Below are 18,657 nucleotides of genomic sequence, written 5' to 3' on the forward strand. Positions count from 1 at the left end.
GCCTGTTTAGATTGAAGATTTAGAAAATATTTTTGGGTAAAACCTCCAGTAGAACCCTCTATGTCATTTTCTTACTTAGGCATTATGTCTTCCATTTTAAATGTGGCCTTCAGCAGAGCTCAGGTTAATCAAGGAGGTCGATTAAAGTTTTTAGTGTTTTGCATTCTTGTTGTAATATTGTGTGTTGATAATAAAGTTTGTATGTTGAGTGCAACTGACAGCAACCTCATTTTGGCCACTTTCCACAACCTAATCCGCTCTGTCCTGCTAGCTAAGGCGTTTCAGTATGGTCACCGAGAATATCGAAATAAACATTCTCGTTCATGTCGTTCATGTTCTTAATAACGTGTATGAGTGAATCCAAAACGTCAGAGAAGCATCTCTGACATAAACTACAACCTTCAGACGATGCAGATTGTCGTTGGATTCGACGCGACGCAACGCCTCGCATCGTTAGAAGGAAAAAAGTTTTATCTCTTTTGTTTATCAATCAATCAGTTACTAAACGAACAGGGGACTGAAAATACATACTACAGCTTTCCCACAGGTGAGCGGGTACACAAACGACACAAAACTATGTTGCGAGAGAGACCAATGACAGCATGAAAAGTTAATGAGTTAAAGCAAGGTCTCGTTAAAGCATGAAAAGGCTCAAATACTCTCACATACAGGGTGTCAATTTTTGTACTATATGAAATAAAATCGTCATAACTTCTGAACGGTTTGCATTAGAGCGTTAAAACTGCACGGTTGGCCGCAGGGGATGATTGGGATTCATCGCTGAACCAAACAACATTCACATACTAATTCCTCTTTCATTTTCATGGGTTCGTAATACGCAAAATTGACGTATTTGGCTGACTGAGAATCCACATTTCGCAAATCGAGAAGTTCTTCACTCTCAATGGGTGACTGTGTGGTGTATAATGTTCAGTCACGGAACAATCAGTGCGATGTTCATTGATAGCACGGTGACTACCGAACTGTAAATGAAGGTTTTGGAAGATGATTTCATCCCCATTATCTAAAGTGACCCTGATTTTAAGTAAACTGGAAGCAGTCTTGATCGAATAAATTTTTTAAATGTGGTGATGGGTTTTGATCTTATAATAAGAATATCTTCAAACCTACAATGAACAAGAATCCTTATAAACCTATAAAGGACGAAATCGTATTAACTCATTATTACTATGTATAGAACTCATAAAACAAATTAAAACCTTATAGCTTATAAAATATTGTGTAAAAAGGTAATTACTGCGACGTAAATAGAACGTGATAGCGGGCCACACTATTATCGACCAAAGCAAAGATGACTACAAAGACGCCACTCTAGTAAACATGATTTTGACGAGACGTTTTTTAATTAAAATTTCAATGGTAACAGGTACTTATGCGCATACCACCTACTCATATCATGTAGTGATCGAACTTCTGTTGGGTCACCATGGCAACCTTAGAGCGACCGTAACGATAATATAATTCTTACTTTATCAATTTCTGTAACATTCCCTACTGATATCTAGAATACGATATCAGTAGGGAATGTTACAGAAATTAATAAAGTAAGAATTATATTACCGTTACGGTCGCTCGTCTGCATGGAATGCAACGTGATGGCTATCATGAGCGTAAAGTTGATGACATTATTTCGTCCGCCCATGACGTGACCGCCCAGAGTGGTTTCATGTGTGTTTTAGTGGCATAATGTTTGCGGTAACCGTAATGTTATATTGAAATATAGTGCTAATGAATGTACGAATAACCGCTGGCATAGCAGGGTGAAAAAAAACTCTTGTTTTATAGTAAAACACAGATAAGTGACACATAGCGTATACATAAGGCAAGAAAATTGTTTTGCCACATATTAAGCTGGATTATCTGCGTGTGTGCACCAATCAATCAGAAGTTAATATAGTACGCAAAATATAAAGCATAATAATGTGATACTAAACATATATAAGAGTATAGGCACTTTCTTCTGACGTAATGTCTGTCCATATGAAATAATAAAATACAATAGTTGTAAACACCCCCACATGAACCATGGACCTTGCCGTTGGTGGGGAGGCTTGCGTGCCTCAGCGATACAGATGACCGTACCGTAGTTTCAACCACAACGGAAGGGTATCTGTTGAGAGGCCAGACCAACATGTGGTTCCTGAAGAGGGGCAGCAGACTTTTCAGTAGTTGCAGGGGCAACAGTCTGGATGATTGACTGATCTGGCCTTGCAACATTAACCAAAACGGCCTTGCTGTGCTGGTACTGCGAACGGCTGAAAGCAAGGGGAAACTACAGCCGTAATTTTTCCCGAGGACATGCAGCTTTATTGTATGATTAAATGATGATGGCGTCCTCTTGGGTAAAATATTCCGGAGGTAAAATAGTCCCCCATTCGGATCTCCGGGCGGGGACTACTCAGGAGGACGTCGTTATCAGGAGAAAGAAAACTGGCGTTCTGCGGATCGGAGCGTGGAATGTCAGATCCCTTAATCGGGCAGGTAGGTTAGAAAATTTAGAAAGGGAAATGGATAGGTTAAAGTTAGATATAGTGGGAATTAGTGAAGTTCGGTAGCAGGAGGAACATGACTTTTGGTCAGGTGAATACAGGGTTATAAATACAAAATCAAATAGGGGTAATGCAGGAGTAGGTTTAATAATGAATTAAAAAAAACAGGAGTGCGGGTAAGCTACTACAAACAGCATAGTGAACGCATTATTGTCGCCAAGATATACACGAAGCCCATGCCTACTACAGTAGTACAAGTTTATATGCCAACTAGCTCTGCAGATGATGAAGAAATTGATTACATGTATGATGAGATAAAAGAAATTATTCAGGTAGTGAAGGGAGACGAAAATTTAATAGTCATGGGTGACTGGAATTCGTCAGTAGGGAAAGGGAGAGAAGGAAACATAGTAGGTGATTATGGATTGGGGCAAAGAAATGAAAGAGGAAGCCGTCTGATAGAATTTTGCACAGAGCATAAGTTAATCATAGCTAACACTTGGTTCAAGAATCATAAAAGAAGGTTGTATACATGGAAGAATCCTGGAGATACTAAAAGGTATCAAATAGATTATATAATTGTAAGACAGAGATTTAGGAATCAGGTTTTAAATTGTAGGACATTTCCAGGGGCAGATGTGGACTCTGACCACAATCTATTGGTTATGACCTGTAGGTTAAAACTGAAGTAACTGAAGAAACTGCGAAAAGGTGGGAATTTAAGGACATGGGGTCTGGATAAGCTGAAAGAACCAGAGGTTGTACAGAGTTTCAAGCTGAGAATAAGGGAACAATTGGCAGGAATGGGGGAAAGAAACACAGTAGAAGAAGAATGGGTAGCTCTGAGGGATAAAGTACTGAAGGCAGCAGAGGATAAAGTAGGTAAAAAGACGAGGGTTGCTAGAAATCCTTGGGTAACAGAAGTATTTAATTTAATTTATGAAAGGAGGAAATATAAAAATGCAGTAAATGAAGCAGGCAAAAAGGAATACAAACGTCTCAAAAATGAGATCGACAGGAAGTGCAAAATGGCTAAGCAGGGATGGCTAGAGGATAAATGTAAGGATGTAGAGGCTTATCTCACTAGGGGTAAGATAGACACTACCTACAGGAAAATTAAAGAGACCTTAGGAGAGAAGAGAACCACGTGTATGAATATCAAGAGCTCAGATGGCAACCCAGTTCTAAGCAAAGAAGGGAAGGCAGAAAGGTGGAAGGAGTATATAGAAGGTTTATACAAGGGCGATGTACTTGAGGACAATATTATGGAAATGGAAGAGGATGAAGATGAAGACGAAATGGGAGATAAGATACTACGTGAAGAGTTTGACAGAGCACTGAAAGACCTGAGTCGAAACAAGACGCCCGGAGTAGACAACATTCCATTAGAACTACTGATGGCCTTGGGAGAGCCAGTCATGACAAAATTCTACCAGCTGGTAAGCAAGATGTATGAGACAGGCGAAATAACCTCAGACCTCAAGAAGAATATAATAATTCCAATACAAAAGAAAGGAGGTGCTGACAGATGTGAAAATTACCGAACTATCAGGTTAATAAGTCACAGCTGCAAAATACTAACGCGAATTCTTTTCAGACGAATGGAAAAAATTGGTAGATGCGGACCTCGGGGAGGATCAGTTTGGATTCCGTAGAAATGTTGGAACACGTGAGGCAATATTGATCTTACGACTTATCTTAGAAGAAAGATTAAGAAAAGGCAAACCTACGTTTCTAGCATTTGTAGACTTAGAGAAAGCTTTTGACAATGTTGACTGGAATACTCTCTTTCACATTCTGAAGGTGGCAGGGTAAAATACAGGGAGCGAAAGGCTATTTACAATTTGTACAGAAACCAGATGGCAGTTATTAGAGTCGAGGGGCATGAAAGGGAAGCAGTGGTTGGGAAAGGAGTGAGACAGGGTTGTAGCCGATGTTATTCAATCTGTATATTGAGCAAGCAGTAAAGGAAACAAAAGAAAATTTGGAGTAGGTATAAAAATTCATGGAGAAGAAGTAAAAACTTTGACAGAATTGAAATGTCATCGGCGAACCTCAGAGACGGCAAAGGACTTTGGAAGAGCAGTGGACAGTGTCTTGAAAGGAGGATATGAGGTGAACATCAACAAAAGCAGAACGAGGATAATGGAATGTAGTCAAATTAAATCGGGTGATGCTGAGGGAATTAGATTAGGAAATGAGACGCTTAAAGTAGTAAATGAGTTTTGCTATTTAGGAAGTAAAATAACTGATGATGGTCGAACTAGAGAGGATATAAAATGTAGACTGGCAATGGCCAGGAAAGCGTTTCTGAAGAAGAGAAATTTGTTAACATCGAATATAGATTTATGTATCAGGAAGTTGTTTCTGAAAGTATTTGTTTGGAGTGTAGCCATGTATGGAAGTGAAACATGGACGATAACTAGTTTGGACAAGAAGAGAATTGAAGCTTTTGAAATGTGGTGCTACAGAAGAACGCTGAAGATTAGATGGGTAGATCACGTAACTAATGAGGAGGTATTGAATAGGATTGGGGAGAAGAGAAGTTTGTGGCACAACTTGACTAGAAGAAGGGATCGGTTGGTAGGACATGTTTTGAGGCATCAAGGGATCACAAATTTAGCATTGGAGGGCAGCGTGGAGGGTAAAAATCGTAGAGGGAGACCAAGAGATGAATACACTAAGCAGATTCAGAAGGATGTAGGTTGCAGTAGGTACTGGGAGATGAAGAAGCTTGCACAGGATAGAGTAGCATGGAGAGCTGCATGAGACCAGTCTCAGGACTGAAGACAACAACAACAGTTGTAAACAAGTGTGGTAAGCAGTAGCGTAACACACACACAATCGACAATAATTGTGTATTAACGAACACTAAAAGGAATCGTTACAGCGGAGATATGGTTATCGTGACAGTCTGTATGAGTATAGATAATGGAACATCGTGAAGCGTGAAGTATTTTAGAATAGTTCCTCAAACAGATCAAAAAAATATTTTTCTCTGAAATCCAGTTATTCGTCAAGTAGAGTTTCTTGATCTTTTTCCCGATGTATATAAATTTCCAGTTCTTCAAGGGTATTAAGTAAAAAGCCTTTAGGGACGGTATGCAAGATACTCATATTGTTATTAACAGTCCCTTCAGAATGTTTATGTTGGTTAGTGTGTTGCCCTAAGATAGTCATTATGTCGGCCAAACTGGTAGAAATTTTAAGATAACGTATCATGAACATACTACTGGTACATCACGTAGTAATTCTATCACAATTATTGGAATTTGAGATAACTATGAAAAATAAGAGTTATAAATATCTAATCTATGTTGAAGTAAATTTTCAGTAGTAAAGGCGACTGTAAGCTTTGTATCCATAAACATTTTATTGATTTTATCTTAAAAATTGCCATAATAGGTCATTTTGGTGAGCTTGTATTTATTCTACGCTCTGCTTTGGTTGGATTTTGAACAGAGTTGCTAATTTTGTCATAAAGGGTATCAATAAACTCAGTTTCATAGTTGTTGGCTTCAGAAAATTGTTTTAGTCATCTCGTTTCGCACAGCCTCATTTTTTAATGGTAGTTTAACGATCCTATACACCATGGACTGGAAAAAGGGTTTTTTGTATCTATGTGGATGACATAATGTGGAGTTAATTGTTAAATCTGTAGTAGTTGGCTTCCTCTAAACTAAAAATTGGTTCCTCCCTTCATGATTAGTAATAGTAATGTCGAGAAAATTTATCGTCTTATCACTTTCACGTTCGACAGTAAACTTCAGTTTGGATGGCTGCTATTGAGGTTGCTCGTCAAATCGCCAATCTCTTCTTTGGAGCCATTAAAATGTAATAACGTGTAATTCACATATCTTTTGTAATATGCAATTTTGGTGTTTATATTTTTTGAGACAAACCCCGAAATAGTTTCTCTATGACTAACACAATTATCAGTGATTGTACCTGATAGCGAATTTCCCATGGCGAGACCATCTTTCTGAAAATAAATCTTCCCATTACACATGAAATAGTTAAAGGCTAAAGTACCCTCAAGTAATGTAATGTAATGTATAAATATTTGTAATATCCAAAGAAGCGAATCTTGCACCATCGGGAATATTAATGTCATAAATTTGTTCTGCTAGTTGAAATGTGTTATACCAAATTCTTTTTGAAAACATAAAAGTATTTCAGCATGGTGTTCACCTTCTTATTTAAATTATATGATGGACAACTATTGGTATTAACCATCGGACGAATCGATAAATTTATTTTGTGAAGTTTATTTGTGATCTTAAGATAATGAAGCCACAAATATCAAAATTAAGAACACTTTTGTCTTTAGGGTGAACAACCAATTGTTATTTTCAATTAATCTTTTAATATCTGTCTAAATTTTTTCAACGAAAATAACATAGTAGAAGTAACAAAAGATCCGTCTGCTAAATTTCAAAGTTTTAAAGAGGTAAGTTTCTTTATTTACAACTCTCAGAGTATTCCCTTCGTCTGCTTTTATAACGATGGCTTTATTCGTGGAAAGTTTGTCATTAACACACTCAGTTGCCATGTGCCACTACCTCCGGTGGACATCTATGGTATATCAGCGTTATTTACAGTTTTATCAATATACAATGTCGTCCTGTATAGGTTTAGAAGGATTCTTGCCCATTGTAGGTCTGAAGATGATCTTATTATAAGATCGAAACCGATCACCACGTTAAAAAATTTATGCGATCAACACTGCTTCCAGTTTATTTATAGTAATTATAGGTCGCTGTTTCCTATAAGAAGAACCTTGTTCTGTAAAATGACTATATGTGGTTTATGCCAGACGGACCTCGATCCCATCAACGCAGGAGAGTGTTTGATTTCCTGGAGGAGCACTTTGGCCACGACATTCTGGCTCTGAGGTACCCAGGGGCCGCTGGCAGGGCCTGGAATGGCCGCCATATTCTCCTTTTCGTGAGGCTGTATTAAAGGCAATGTGTAGAGTAATAACGGCAAAACCATTGCTGAGCTGAAAATAGCCGGTCAGGAGGTCATCGAGAGCTTCGATGTTCCGACACTTCAGCGGGTCATGCAGAATTTCGCTATTCGTCTGCGCCACATCATCGCCTAAATCTGAATATCGGTAGTGATGTTTATATGTTGAATGAAGTGTTTGCACGCCGTAGTTTGTAACTAATTTACGTTTTTTTTCATATAGTCAACAGTTGTCACCCTGTAAGTAGCTAGCTGGCTTCGAAAATTAGATCAGGGAAATGGAACATCTTACTCACCACGTTTCAGTGAATGCTCCGTGCTTACCACCATAATGATGAACAGGAGCAGAAGATAGCTACAGCACTGGATGAGAATTTTACGTTCAGCTGTGGCAGGTGAGTTCTGCTGTAAATTTGAGACATCTCACTCTGCAGCTGACTGCATTCACCTACAGAGATATGTCTTTTGTCATGCCCTGAGGAGAAGTGTGTCCTTCGATGTCCCTGGAGCAAGTATTCTTTACAGCGCCCAAAGAAGAAGCGTGTTCTTACACTCCTCTACAAAACTTGGCTGGCGACATCCCGAAAATGACACAATTAGCTAATTGCAACAGACCTTGAAGGTTCCGACCAGTGATTATTTAATAAACATGCTGACAAATTCTCGACTCTTACAGATGTTACCGTGTTAATCTTTGCACCATATTTCTTCCTTGGCATAGGGGAGAAGGCAGAAAATCTCGTCTATTTGTCATAAGTGATAAGGCGTCCAAGTACACACGTCCAGGAGCTCTCCCCAGCTATCAAAAGAATTGATGATGGTGATGATGACGAGGTCCCATACTCCGAGGAGCGCAGGGGACGATGCGGGAGACTACGCAACGTGCTAGCGGAGTTGGTTTGCCATTACCTCCCTCCGACCGTAATGTGGAATCAAAATAATTACTAAGCTCCAATCAAAGATCTTCTTAGACAGTTTAGAACAAACATTCCAGCTATGCTCCGCTAGACCTAACAGCTTGTTCCATACTTTTGGCGTCATGTTCCCTCCTGCCCTTCAGATCTTGCTAAAAGGGATTCTTTCCACTTGAAGCATGATAAAGTTTTAGGATGGACTGACTGTGCCCGTTGCTTGATCCTGCTACACTCAGTCGGAAGAAGGCTTACCCCTGTACTTACTTAACTGGAATTCTGGCATTTGGCAGAAGCATATTTATGGCTCTTGCAGTTCACCAACCAGCTAAAAGCCGTAATTACAAGAACCCTTCAATGTATCAACAAAAGGAAGCTCCAGTCATTAGCAGCTGTTATACATGTTGCTCACCAGATAATAAGCAATAATGGGACAGGCGAAATACCCTCAGACTTCAAGAAGAATATAATAATTCCAATCCAAAAGACAGCAGGCATTGACAGTTGTGAAAATTACCGAACTGTTAGATATTGTCAGTTTAATAAGCCACGGCTGCAAAATACTAACGTGAATTCTGTACAGACGAATGGAAAAACTGGTAGAAGCCGACCTCGGGGAAGATCAGTTTGGATTCCGTAGAAACATTGGAACACGTGAGGCAATACTGACCCTACGATTTATCTTAGAAGCTAGATTAAGAAAAGGCAGACCTACGTTTCTAGCATTTTTAGACTTTGATAGAGATTATTCCAGTCCAACATTGTCAAAAGCTTTCTCAAATTCTGAAGGTAGCAGGGGTAAAATACAGGGAGCGAAAGGCTATTTACAATTTGTACAGAAACCAGATTGCAATTATAAGAGTCGAGGGACATGAAACGCAAGCAGTGGTTGGGAAGGGAGTGAGACAGGGTTGCAGCCTCTCCCCGATGTTATTCAATCTGTATATTGAGAAAACAGTAAAGGAAACGAAAGAAAAGTTCGAAGTAGGTATTAAAATCAATGGAGAAGAAATAAAAACTTTAAGGTTCGCCGATGACATTGTAATTCTGTCAGAGACAGCAAAGGACTTGGAAGAGCAGTTGAACGGAATTGACAGTGTCTTGAGGGGAGGGTATAAGATGAACATCAACAAAAGCAAAACGAGGATACTGGAATGTAGTCGAATTAAGACGGGCGGTGCTGAGGGAATTAGATTAGCAAATGAGACACTTAAAGTAGTAAAGGAGTTTTGCTATTTAGGAAGTAAAATAACTGATGATGGTCGAAGTAGAGAGGATATAAAATGTAGACTGGCAATGGAAATGGCAAGGAAAGGGTTTCAGAAGAAGAAACATTTGTTAACATCGAGTATACATTTAAATGTTAGGAAGTCGTTTGTGAAAGTATTTGTATGGAGTGTAGCCATGTATGGAAGTGAAACATGGACGATAAAGAGTTTGGGCAAGAAGACAATAGAAGCCTTTGAAATGTGGTGCTACAGAAGAATGCTGACGATTAGATGAATAGATCACGTAACTAATGAGGAAGTATTGAATAGAATAGGGGAGAAGAGGAGTTTGTGGCACAACTTGTCAAGAAGAAGGGACCGGTTGGTAGGACATATTCTGAGGCATAAAGGGATCACCAATTTAGTATTGGAGGGCAGCGTGGAGGGTAAAAATCGTAGAGGGAGACCAAGAGATGATTACACTAAGCAGATTCAGAAGGATGTAAGCTGCAGTACGTATTGGGACATGAAGAAGCTTGCACAGGATAGAGTAGCATGGAGAGCTGCATCAAACCAGTCTCAGGACTGAAGACAACAACAACAACAACAACAACAACAACAACAACATTATTGCTTGCAGTTTACATGCATCGGTAGTGACGTGACTTCATCTAGTATTTGAGTAGGCACGCTGGATAATTAAAGTTTTTGGAAAAAGAACGTCCAAACACAACAGCTCCTTTAAGCCACTGTGCTATCCATTCATGCTAAAACATCTTATTGTGCCGATTCCACAGAAGTGACTGGTATGTACGCACCATTCCACTGCTATGACTTGGTGGAGGGTAACATGAGCACCTGTTATCAGTTCTACATCATTTTCAGCGCTACAATGTGATCAGTATGCTCTTCTAAAGGTGCAGCTTACCAATTCACTTTTGTGCTACTCCATGCAGTAAATATGCGTTACACAGTATGTCGAGTTGTTTATTTTCTTTAAGAATAATTCGTTTCTGTTATCCAGAGTGACAGCATTTCAACTGGTGTGAAAGGGTAAATACATAAAACACAAAATGACACAGAAAATGTTATCTATGAAAGCAACATTATGCGGAGGTCAAAAGCAAGAAATACATTAAAAATCGAGCTACAGATATGAATGTTTCTCAGAAAGAAAGTTACAATGGTTCCAAAAACAACTGAAAAGTATAAACAGAAAATTTTCTGCATCTGATTGCTTTGAGCACTGGAGTGTTTCGAAGCGGTACACGTAGGAAAGAAAGAAGCACAATGTGTGACGTCTAGCACTGAAGGACGTTGTTAAGTACTAAAGGTGAAAGACTGTGAGGAGCCAAAACACTATGAGCAGCCTTCATAATCGGACACTTGTCCGTTTTTGGAGCGAAGCACATCCAATCTATGAAATGCAGAATCAATGCTAAGTCCGCAGTAGGTTTCGGGAGATATGTGGCTCTGGGTGTCTAAACGCAGGTCACATAATTCTCGTAAATTACGGGCCGGTGGTTTGTGGGCATCTTTTAACGACATTGTCTGTGATGAGATCAAAGTTAATTACTCGAGAGCCTTAAGTAACGAAAAGCGGTTTTTTTTTAGTTTCCGTGACAAACAATACTAAAATTAGGATTCTGTGGCTACAAAACTGCATACTAAGTAAATTATCGTATTTTGATCGTCAACGTGCCTAAATAAATTAACATTTATATGCGTTCGACATTGTATCAACTGCTGGGGGCGCTCTGAATTTTTATGTCATTCTGAAACATCAGCTGCGCCAAGATCGCTCATATATCTTCTTATTTGTTACCGGTTTCGACATATCAGTGGTTAGTCACTATGTGACATGCAGCTTTGTAAGGATCATGAAATTCCTTTAATGTGTTACAAGATCCGATGGTGACAGGACAGCACAGATCTGTCGAAACTGCTAATCAATAAAAAGATTTACAAGCGATCTTGGCGCAGCTGATATTTCAGAATGATATGTAAATTAATACTTAATCCCTTGACAGCTGGAAAAACCCGAGTCTGTAACCAAGTTACTATAAAAGTGATGTTCATTATTAGTAAACAAACACCGAACATATAAATTACGAAAATGTTATGAACACCTCTGTAAAATATACCAAACAAATCGTAATGTTTCCCGAAAATAACTGCAGAAGTGGGTAACCTCACGCATGACTTCGGAAATGTTGAAATATGACGAGCTCCAGAATGTAAATGTTAGCTTCTGTCATCGTACAGCGAACAGATATGAAACCACCTCTTTATTTACATCTTGAGCCAATGAAAAACAACCTACTTTATTCCGACTGGTCGGAGTCGTATTTTGTTAAAGGAACGTGAGCTGTGTTATTCGTCATTACGTTAACAACATATAAACACTTAATATTCCCTAACAGTATCACTGAATACGCATGTGCCGGAGCACATGTCCCAAAAGACACATAAACGACATCTAAAGTTTCCAATTTTGTGTATATTTAATAATTCAAACGTATATTTGATGAGAAAGATCGAAGTAAAAGTTGAACAATACCAAACGTATCACTGTAGATGTAAAATGAAACTTTGTGCAAAATGGTTTGCTTTGAATAAAAATTACTTAAGATTGACTCTAACTGGAGCTTTCAAACTGTAGCGATGGAGAAATAGTACAGCAGACAAGGAAACACTGACTTTTGAGTTTAGTTACTACGGAATCCTATTCATTGAAAGTAATTGAAAATAATGTTATATTGGAAGTTGTTTGAAGTGCTTTCAGAGACTTTGTGTTGGGAGAGCCTTCTCGCGAAGTGATACTGTGGTGTCGGTTATCCTTGCGTGATGGATGGTGCTGTCCTTTGTCGTCAGCAGCTAAAGAGACGAGCACCAGGCGACCCGTCTACCCGAAGGCAGCCCTTAGACACACGCACATTTCACAGCAGACATAGTCCGTCCGTGAATGCATTTATTTCATCGTAGCTGCTGGAGTAAGCATATCCATTCCTTTAAGTGACAAATTTGATTTAAATGTCTCGCGATCTCGGTGACAAAGACAAAGTCTGCGACCAGTTTGTCGTCACTGAGTGAAATCGCACATGACGTGGACACATTACACACTTTCTGCCCAAAAGGCCCCTGGTGGCTAAAATAGCAAGCAATGTCTCGTATGAAAGAGAAAAATCAAGACTTAATTTGGGAAGCACTTACCAGGTATGCACTAACTTCTGACCATCTGCGGAGCTCCATCTGTCGCCACAAAACAGATCCCGTCCCATGGTAAACACATGTTTCCAGCGGGTTCACATTCCATCTCAAAGACAACGCGACCTGTAGTTTTGGAAGCCACAGTTGCAACCGCTTACAGTTCCCTCGAAAATCTGTAGTGCGGAGTCAACACCGTGTACAAACATTGTAAGCTGTGCACAGTCTGTTGCATTAGTGATTCCATCAAGTGCTAATAAATAAGCAACGAAAGTTTGAGCTTTCTCCTTGAGTTGGTTCTCCAGATCCGCACGCATGTCTCGGATCCGACGAGAAACTGTTTGCTTGGAAAGGCAAACTTGGTCAAATTTCCTTACCTCTCATGGCGTTACACACTCTGAGACATCCAGGGAACGGGAACTTAACACTGGCCCCACTGAAATCTGCGATCCACTTCATGCAATTATGTATGCATCTTTCTAGCTTGCTCGTAATGCTGCATAAGTCGAAAGCTCCTCCCTGTCAGTTATCTAAAATTAATTGCATGAAACGCTTGTAGATTGAATTTGACGCATGTGAGGAAGGCGCAGAACATGGTATGACTTCTTTCTGCCTGAAAGGTCGTTGCTACTGTACTTCACCGCATCGCTGTCAGCCTCTTCAAACTGTGCGGCGACGGGGGATACATACCGACTGGACTTTTTCATTGTAGTGAGCATCTTATGGCATACTGGACAACGAGGCAACCCATCTGTTTCAACAACAGCCTTGGAACAGCCGGCTGTATACTGCTCACCAAGTCAACGGTCGTCACAGTCAATTATTACCACAGGTCCCTCGGAAACCCAGATTGTTCTCCACAGCATGATACCCTACCACCGGCCATTGTCTATCGTGCTGTGCACATTTCGAGCTTCCGTTCGTCCGTATTACAGTCAATCTGGACACGACCTTCGACCTGGCGTAGCAAGAGAAATGTGATTTACCCGCCATGCAACATTTTTCCATTGCTCCTTGGACTAGCCACTACAATCCCACGACCACTGCAGCCGTAACTCGTGACGCCCTTGCATCAACGTGGGAACGTGTTTGGGGTCGTCTTCTGCGGAACCTCATCTTTGACGATGTGTCTGCACCAGTAGTGTGCTCTGACGTCAGATGTGCCTATTCCGCTTTACAAAACGAACAAGTCTCCGATCTCCGCTTTCTGAGTAAACTTTCGTCAACTTGCGGCCTATTCGCGATTTCGCCGTCTTCAACAACTTTCTGTGGATCATCACGGTAGCACGTGGACAGCCATAATAATCTGCCCTTATGTCAGTGGATTTTTCAGTTTGCAGCCAATTTCCTTGCTCGAATCATTTCCTATTCTCTAAAATGAACGTGAACAGTCACAAGCACAAGAAACTCCTTTTTGTTGTGAGGTTACCGGTTTCGGTCTGTTTTAGACCATTTTCAGACCTACCACCGTGATGGTAGACCCCGGTAGTGAACGCAGCAGGTGTTCCGACTCAACGAAAGCTAACTACTGGCGTTCGTGGAGTCTGGTGGTAGATCTGAAAATGGTCTAAAACAGACCGAAACCGGTAACCTCAAAACAAAAAGGAGTTTCTTGTGCTTGTGACTGTTCATGTCAATTTTAAGTAACAAAAAAAAAACGGCTGTTCTCTGAGAGAAATGTTCTCAAAAATAACTGATTTCCTATTCGTCTCTGCTCCGCTTATACTGTTAACTTTGTTTCGCCGTGCCACGTGCCCTTAGAGCAACCGGGCGGCATTTAGCATAGCCGTGGGCAGTAGGCACAATGTTTCGCTTCACCATCGTAAATTGCGAGATTGACAGATGTCAATGTGCACCACGAAAAGATATTTGCAAAACTCGTATCAGAAGTAGTAATAAGTTGGCAGACTTTATTAATCTGATAGAAAGTATGAATGCTTAGATATTAAGATGTCAACACTGAAGCGTGTCCAACACAAGAAGCAGTAAATTACACCTCAAACAAGTTGAAAGACAGCTGACTACGAACTCAAGGGCGTAACACGGCGCTGCCCCACGCTCTTAGTTCGGCTGCGCCGTAGAGTTCTGCTGGGGCGCCGTCGACGTCATCAGTGGCGGGGCTGCGCGGCGAGGCGCGGCGCGCTCGGACCCAGAGTAATCAGCTCCGCTTGTCTTGCGGTGGGTCGGCATTGGCGTCCCTCGGCTTGCGGACGTGAGAGAGAATTTTAATAATGGGCTCAAAGTTCTGAGAGGGACGGCTCGAGTCCGAAGCAACTCCTGTAGGGTCAACAGAGCGCCTAAGTAGTTACTCCAGTTAAGGAAGGAAAATTAGGGAAATAAGTTCATGTAGTAGCAGATTTTTGTACTGTGGTAGGAGGGAGTATCACGAACAACATACTAAAAATCCCCACCTGTGCAGTGTGAGCGGAGCTGGGACGGCGTTTAAAGGACTCTTTTTGGTGTTTTTCTCGAATAACCGCCGCTTATAGGGAAAATGTTTCCCAGTACAAAACAAAACTGCATTCAGTTTCCTACGAAAAAGGTCCTATTAATGTTTTTTCTGGGATTAATAGCTTCCACGTTATAGAGGATGGAAAAATCGCAAATTATGAAGAATAGTAATAATAAAGAACAACTGCCTTCAGTCACAAATCTTCATTTTATTAAAATGAACGATGCATTTCGAGCCGTGGAGTCTGATGTCAATCAAAATACATCAACTTTACATTTCTTTTAATTCTAGGCAAGATCACATTGGTATTTTGTAATACAACAAATTATGAAATATAAGATTATGTAACTATGATAATTCGGAAAGTAACTTAAACATTCTCCAGAACCACTCACCTACTACAAGAAACAGTTATGTGTAAATACACACTTTCTATTAAAAAGCACATTTGCAGAAACATTTAAACAGAGTACCTTTTCAAACTCTATTCAAAACAAGTCAAATAATTTCGACCCTTAAGATTCTGTATCAAAATGTTTCTGAAAATGTGCTTTTTAATAGAACGTGTGTATTTTTACGTAAACATTCTCCCCAGAGGTATTCACCTACTGCAAGGAACAGCAAGTTAATTTTCGAATTATCATAGTTTTATAATCTTATGTTTCCTAATGTGGCGTTTTGTAATATAACAGGCCTAGAATTAAAAGAAAAGTAAAGTTGATGTAGACTGTCAAAGCTCCTAAAGATGAGCCCCCAGGGCTAGAAATTTATCGTGCATTTTAATCAAACTACGATTTATGGCTGAAATGCGTTGTTCTTTATTGTTACGAAAGTAATACAGAACGGATGAAACACTGCAACCTTTGGATAAAATTAGATGGAAAATAGTGTTTTATAGGTACAGAATTAATGTTTACTTTTAAATGAAGTGGATTTAGGACAAATATTAAATGCGTGTACCGTATTAAAGACATATTGTGGTTTTTCGGTGTGACAGAATGAAGGGGGGGGGGGGGGAGATTAGAAGCGCGAGGGGAGATAGGTAGCCGTAGTATTGTCATGCAGCTACCTCAATCATGGGCCTCCAAAAAGAAGAGCGTACAGATGACTCCACACACTGTTTGTCTCACTAACTACGATAGAAGAAGCAACTACATGGTCTTTCACAAAACTATACCAACCCTCTCTGCGGTGAGCCTTATGAATCACTAGTGATGCAGCGCGCAGACATGCCCGGTAGTATTTATTTTCCACGAAGTTCGTTACAAGTATGTGGACAACGGTTCAAATCCCGATCAGGCTATCCAGATCTAGGTTTTCTGTGATTTCCATAAATCGCTGCAAGTGAATGCGTGGATGATTCCTTTGAAATGAGCACGGCCGATTTCCTTACCTATCCTTTTCGTAATCCGAACTGTTACTCCGTGTCTAATGACCGCGCTGTCTACGGGACATTAATCTTCCTTTCTTCCTTCGACAGGCCACGATTCTGTTTTTGTCGTATTCCAACACACTCTGGTAGACGTTTATGATTTTTATACGATGCATAACACTATTTCATCATATACAAACAACGCTGAAATTCGATTTCTACGTGAGAAGAAAGCTGCGTAATATATACACATATTTTGGTTGGCATTACTCCTACATATTCTGTACGGTTCCTCGAAATCGCTCATCATTTGCATATACAACCATGGGCTGCATTTCATGGCAATTCGATGTTTGTTGAATGACGCCTTCCTCCTGGTGCAATTTGAATGTCCGGGCGTGTTGCTAACTAGTGTTCACCCAACGAAAGGTTGCAGCTACGACGATTTCACTTACGATCGTAAATTCACGTCGAGTACAAATCGTGGTGCTCTGTGTGCACTGAAGCTGGTGGGACGTGGTTTCTTCTTTTCCACAGTCTGTACTTAAGGCGCAGTATTCTCAGATTGCCCTGAGCTCTCCCAACGAATGAGAGCAGATTATTCCTTGACTTACGTAATGCGTGTGTCTGGATAATAAGAATTACCACATAGCGCCCGCACTTCTGGTGTCTTACCATTAATCTTCCACGGCTCTGATGCGGAGTGTGAGAGCCCAGCGTCCGGATAAGCACATTTTCTCAGGAAAAATTTTCCTTCACTTCAGCCTGACCGGAGTAAGCTGTCGGCCGTTTCGATTGTGGTCCAAGCCTTCTTTTTCTTCCACCATTCAAGGACTAGACTTTTGTCTCGTTCGGACCTCCTTCCCTCTTCTCCTTGGTCAAATGACGTCTCTTCTTCCCCTTTTTAGTAGGATCCTGGCAGCCTGCGTAGTCGATTTTCCTCCATTCTATCCATATGATTTTCTCGTTTCTTCTTGTAGTCTGTTATCTCCTCCTTAGAGCAAAGATGTATAGCTCCTGGAGAATATAATAATTCCTTAACCCGTCCCGTCTTGCACATCGCTTAACCTATCTTCAAATTCTCATTTCTACTGAGTGTACTGTTTTCTGTGCAGAAATTTATAGCCGCTATCTCGGAGAGGGGGTGCAGGTGAGTAAGCGTACCATTTGTATCGGAGTTTGTTTTAGCCTCCTTTTGATCAGCGTAGATGTCTTGTTCAGGGTGATAAGCACCTATCATGCACGGATACACTTGTATCTCTGAAGAACGGTGAAAGGCGGCTGCAGATGTTTCTAATGTGTGTGTAGTTAGTACCCCAAGGAAAATATATTAAATTATCGAAAAGGAAAAGTACCGTAAAAAAATCTATGTGTGGTGTTGCGTGCGGCGGTCAACCCCGAGATAAATTGTTGCATCGCAGTGTGTAGTGATACAAAACGATGATCCATCCCCATTAAGCTAAATCAATGCTAATGAAGCAATACGGTGTCTTTACAGATAGGTATTTATTTTTTATTTTTTAGTAATCGATGATGATGATGGGTGAGACGTATTGTATGGACAGTGTGGCGCACTTTTGGAGACACGTGGCTCTTGGTCGCATGTTTGGGGAATTTTGTACAATGGCTGCTTCTTGCGACAGGGAGGGGAGCGAGGCCGTTAAAGTTCTGTAGAGAAGACAGAGACACTGTCAGCCACAGCCTCGCGTAAAATCGACCTTAGCGCGATACTTAACAGAGGAATATTCTTCTGTCGTAGCTGTGGCAGGAACGTGCCTACAAGACTAGTTGCGTTGGCAACATGTGAGGAAGAAGTGCAGGAGATTCCTTCAAGACAACCGCTGAACAAAGTATAATGGTTGTCGTGGTAGAATAAGAACTCACTTCTAGACAAACAGTGTTGGAGCTGAAGTGTGTCGGGCGGCCGTCACCACAAAGGACGAGCCTCTACTTCCGATCCCGGATCCGTGCGCCAAAGAGGTCATTATCGGCGCCATAAACCAATTTTCATTATGCAGGTGAAGTCTCC

The sequence above is a fragment of the Schistocerca gregaria genome, chromosome 6 (assembly GCF_023897955.1).
Source record: "Schistocerca gregaria isolate iqSchGreg1 chromosome 6, iqSchGreg1.2, whole genome shotgun sequence".
NCBI lineage: Eukaryota > Metazoa > Arthropoda > Insecta > Orthoptera > Acrididae > Schistocerca > Schistocerca gregaria.